General features: G+C 36.2%; 1 long non-coding RNA gene across 2 annotated transcripts; it reads left to right on the top strand.

Moving 5' to 3' along the window:
- The first annotated feature begins 512 nt into the window (after positions 1–512).
- LOC138889080 (uncharacterized) lies at positions 513–3552 on the top strand. 2 transcript variants are annotated; one of them, XR_011406645.1, is made up of 2 exons: positions 513–1157; positions 3292–3552. It is a non-coding gene; the product is annotated as an uncharacterized lncRNA (long non-coding RNA). The 2 variants fall into 2 exon arrangements; XR_011406644.1 differs by having other exon boundaries at positions 3279–3552.
- Positions 3553–5126: the final 1574 nt, after the last annotated feature.

The following is a 5126-nucleotide window of genomic DNA, read 5'->3' as shown; positions in this document are numbered from 1 at the left end:
GATTTTTAACCCTCCCCAAAATTTTTTATATATTAGCGTAAAATATTTAATTTAGGCATAATATAGATATTTTAAGTAATTTTGACTCTTTTACTTTAATTTTATTACAAGAAAACAAAAAATCACAAAATAGGTTCATTAATGTTTTGTAGTCATTTTTAATCTAAAAAACAAATCTTAAAATATATATGCAAAAATAGTGTCGTATTTTTATTTTAATATGATATTTTAAAATACCAAAAATAGATTTGTTTTAATGATTAGTTTTATTTTAATAATTATTTGAATAGTAGGAATAATTAACAAATGGGCCCGTATTTTTAATCTCGTTCGCAGCGAAAGAATAGAGCTTGGGCTCGAGCAACCCATCTTTAGGCCTAATTTTGGACCTAGCCCACAATTTCCAAACCCATAATTCTTAGACCCATACCCCTTAACCTAAAACCCTACCAAAAACCTAGACTATAAAATAAAAGAAAAGCAAAAAAGCAAAGAGAGAGCTGGAATGAAAAAGCAGCAAAGCTGCGCATGAATAACGAGGGGAAAGAACAAAAAGAATGGGAAAAAACGAAAAAAGCTGAACGAAAGAACGAAAAGGTTGTGCCTGATCGATAACAAAAAAATGAATAAGGGCTGAAAAAACAGAAAGAGAAACGGACGAGCAGCCATACACGAACGACCCCTCACTGTTTGTCATCTTCTTCACAAAACAGACCCACCCCCTGTGTCGTCTTCTTCACGACAACCCACCCCCTGACTTCGTCACCCTCATACGACCACATCCCCTCCGACTCCATCTTCTCCGACGCCCCACGACCACAGCACAAAACCAGCTGCCACCCCTCATCGAACCAGCGCCGCCGCGAAACAGCCAGCCTCCATAGCCACTGAACTTCAAGAACGAACCAACCTGTTCATCTCTGGTTTCAACATGACGGACCAACCAAACTTCAACCCCAAATCACTACTCCCTGTCATGGAGTTTGCTGGTTTCGTCTCCTAGTTTAGTTTGAGTTTTCCGGCGAGATTCGAGGTCGCCGGAGGTCGTTGTACAGGGAGTCCGTATAAGTCGAGGCAGTCGCGGTTCTGTTCGTGATACTGTCCGTTCATATGTTTCAGATTTGTCCAAGCATTCACATTTCAAATTCAATATTAAGGTTCATTTCTTTTCGCTAATCCTACTTAATTTGTATTTATGTTCCCTTATTTCTAATATCTGCTTTTGTTTCGGTCGTTTCTTCATTGTTTTGTTGCCTAAGTAATTCATGCTTTATAGTCAACTACTTGAAAATACTACTGTATTGGCTAAGATGAAGAAGCCAACATCATATTCTTCGTTGTTTATCATTTAACTATTTGGCTTGCTTCTAAAGGGTTGATTGATTGCACTATTCAATTAATCACATGTGTGTGATGATTAGTTAATAAAGATATAACATCAAGCTTACTGGGTCGTGGGAGTGGTTTTAGATGAGACAGGAATCTGGTTACAATTGTGAATTAAATGGGTTGGAGCTTTCGTCACAGTTAGCACATGTGAATCGGAATCTCTAGTTGTTCGAATCATGTGCTTGACTTGAATTGGTTATAACTGACGGTATAGAAATTGGATTGCTGAACCATTTCAATTAGATTAAATGGACTCGGGTGCGCATTTATGTGACCCAAATCCAAATCACAATGTTATATAAAATATGTCGAGGGTCGCGGGTGCATTTATGTGACGTGGTTCAAGACGTATTCTAAATGATGTTGTAATTCTTTCTAAAAAATGATTAAATAAAGCAGTTAAGGTTAAAATTGCACCATGGGTTAAACCTGTATTAAAATCAAGTAAACAGGCCAATTATAGTAGTTAAGCGACCGTGCTAGAGCCACGGAACTCGGAAATGCCTAACACCTTCTCCCATGTTAACAGAATTCCTTACCCTGATTTCTGATTCGTGGACTGTTAAACAGAGTCAACCTTTTCCTCGATTCGGGATTGGAACCGGTGACTTGGGACACCATAAATCTCCCAAGTGGTGACTCTGAATCTTTTAATAAATATAATCTCATTTCGATTGTCCTTTAATTGGAAAAACTCCCTTATATACTCCCTTCCGGGGGTATAGTAGAAAAAGGAGGTGTGACAGCTCTGGCGGCTCTGCTGGGAAACGAACCCAGAATCTCTGGTTCAGGGTTCAAGAATTCGAGCTTAGATGAATTGTTGTAGTTGGCTTTATTTATTATCTGATTTTATTCACATGTTTGAGTCTAATGTGCTAAATATTGCTTTTTACCACTTTGATATTATCTGAACTGTATATATAAACTTCTACGAAACCCCTCTCTTCTCTCTCCCGAGGAGTGCACGCTGGTCGTGACTTCTTTCTGTTAGTGTCATATTCCAAATAGAACGAGGTTCGGACAAGTTGCAAAGCCGGATGATCTTTTGGTTACCGGTACGCAACCCTCCCCCCCCCCGGCTTGAGTTGTCCGCTCGGGTAAGCCAGGTCTAGAACAAATAAACCCAGGTTTTTTAAAACCTAGTATAACAATACCTCATGTCGGATCCCTAGTAGGAACGTTTGTTTGCATCATGTGCATTTTGACTTAGGGGACTCAACACAGGGGTTGGGTCCGTATAAGACAGGTATACCCCAAAAATAAAAGATCATCCTGATGCATCTTATGTGCTACATGTTGCATTTATTCAAGGGTAAAAGGGTCATTTGGCAAACCAATGATAATTGAGGGCAAATGAAAAAATAATGAAAAAAGAAGAAAAAAAAGGAAAAAGAGAGGGTGAAGTGTGAAGATAAAGCGAGTGAGGCTTAATTATGTTTTCTGTCACATTTTTGTTAAGAAAAAAAAAAGAGCTTGAAAATTCAAAAAAAAAAATTTTGCACTTTTCATCATTTTTCGAAAAATCAAAAAAAAAGAAGGAAAAAGAAAATCCAAAAAGAATTTGTATGTTTCATCATTTTTCAAAAAAAAAAAGACAAAAAATATTTTCTCTAAAATTAGTTGTCTTTTGTTTTTTTTAATTCTTGTCGTATCCAATTTGCCCGAACTACGCAAACCTGATTCTCGTCTTTCAGGGCGGGATACGTAGGCAACCCACATAGGGTCCGGTCTTCCTAGTAAATCTTAGGTTCTTGGCTTTGCGGGGTCATAGCCAAATTTTGCACTTCTAGCCACCTTTTGGCCAAATAAGTCATTTTGCAAAAATAGTCCCAATTATGTCTTGCATGTGTCTAATAGGGAGTGTTATTATCTCACATAGTTGGTTAAAGTTTTCTCATATAGGTGTGGATTTGTTTACCGAAGTTTGAGCATGGCAGACACCCCGTGACCATCCGATCAGGATCGCTCAGTTAGGAGTTGCTTAAGGAGATTTGTTTTATTTTTATGTTTTGAGTCTGTTCCTCATTTTATGCCGTCTTTTACTTTCTACTATTGTACAGAAATGTCAAGTCTTTTTTATTATGGTTATTTTCTGTTTTATATTTGAAAAAATGTATTGTAACTCAAGAATCCAAAAAAAAAGAGAGATGTTGCATTTTTATATTTCCGTTATAAGTTTTCTTTAGAATACTAATTCTAGAAATGAAAAATTTGAGGTTATTTCTCCTTTAGGCAATTAATATCTAGGACTTAAAATAAATTATGTTATATTTCCTTTAGTATATTATGACCAAAATTCAAAACAAAAAAAGAGAGAATTTTATTTTAGTACTTCTTTAAAAGCTTTCTTCAAGGTGTTAATTCCAAAATCCAAAAGGATTTTCTTTTGAGGTATTTCTTTGGGGAAATTAATGAAGGATGACAAAAATTCTTTTTATCTTCATTAGAACTTTAGGATATTGTACATAAAAAAAAGCATACTTTATCTTTTGTTTATCATTAGAATTTTTCCTTTAGGCAATCAAAATTGAAATCCAAAAACATTCTGTTTTATCTTTTTCATTGTTTGCTTCGAAATCTTGAGTTAGGATATCAAATAAAAATTCAAAATATTTTTCCGTGGTTTATTCTTTCGATCTTCTTCCTAAAAAAAAGGAATCAAAAATATTCTTGTTTTCTCTTCTAGGGTTTTCCTTAATAATTTCTCATGGAGTGTTTGTTTCAAAGAAAAGAGGAAAAAAGCAAAATATATGCTCGTTAAGCTTGAGTTTGCAATAGGTTATAGAACATTAAGTCTAGAAAATTTTAAAAAAAAAAGATTTGTTTCTTTTATTTTCCCTTTTCTCGTCAGAGTCATCAAGGTAGAAACAGAGAGCGTCAGTTTGTTTTCTTTATTCCTGATCTTCCAGAACTACGCAAAGATCTTATTCATGCGGCATCATGATACGTAAGCAACCTACATAGGGTTTGATCGAATCATTTTTTTTATTATTATTAAAAGAAAAAGAGGAAAAAAGAGGGGGAAAAAGGGGAAAAAAGGGGAAAACGAAAAAAAAGAGGTGAAATTGTGGGATGTGAGATATGAGAGAAAGAAAAGAGTGATGATGAAAAAAAAGGAGAACTGAAGGAAAATAGGCAAGCCAGCAAGTACTAGAAAAGCAAAGAAAATAGAGGTTGAAATGAACAAATTGGGATGATACCAACTAACCTTTGTACCCTCGAAGTCATTTTAGAACCGATAACTGTGGCTAGGTGCATTGCACATAAAATGAAATTATCTTATGTTAAATTCCCTAACGCTAATGTGATGGCTTCATTTTGTTATATTCATACCAGAAGGGTGGTTGGTTTGTGGTTTTAAAGTGGTAACTCTTCTCTGCAACATAAAGTCAAAAGGCATTGGCAGACAACAACAGAACTGAGTTGGTTGACACCGGCGCTCGAAAGCAGTTGGTTGAACAGGACAATGGATTGGTTGAAGAGGTAAAAATGTTAAAACAACATATGGCTGACATGTATCAGGCTTGGATGACTGGGAAGGCACCACCCCCGCCACCGCCTAGCTTCCTAGATACTGCCCTTACCCAAACTCTGGATACAATGCCAGATGATCCTCCATACTCTCCAGATCTACCGCTTATCACAGCTTTCCCAACCGTCTTAGTAGCTCTATCACTCATCCTCCAATTACCTCTCCCAAAATCACCCTCCTGTCACATATACTATCCCCGACAATG

This window comes from Nicotiana sylvestris, chromosome 4 (assembly GCF_000393655.2).
Source record: "Nicotiana sylvestris chromosome 4, ASM39365v2, whole genome shotgun sequence".
NCBI lineage: Eukaryota > Viridiplantae > Streptophyta > Magnoliopsida > Solanales > Solanaceae > Nicotiana > Nicotiana sylvestris.
Note: the sequence above shows the minus strand (reverse complement) of the source record. Positions and strands in the feature narration are given on the sequence as shown.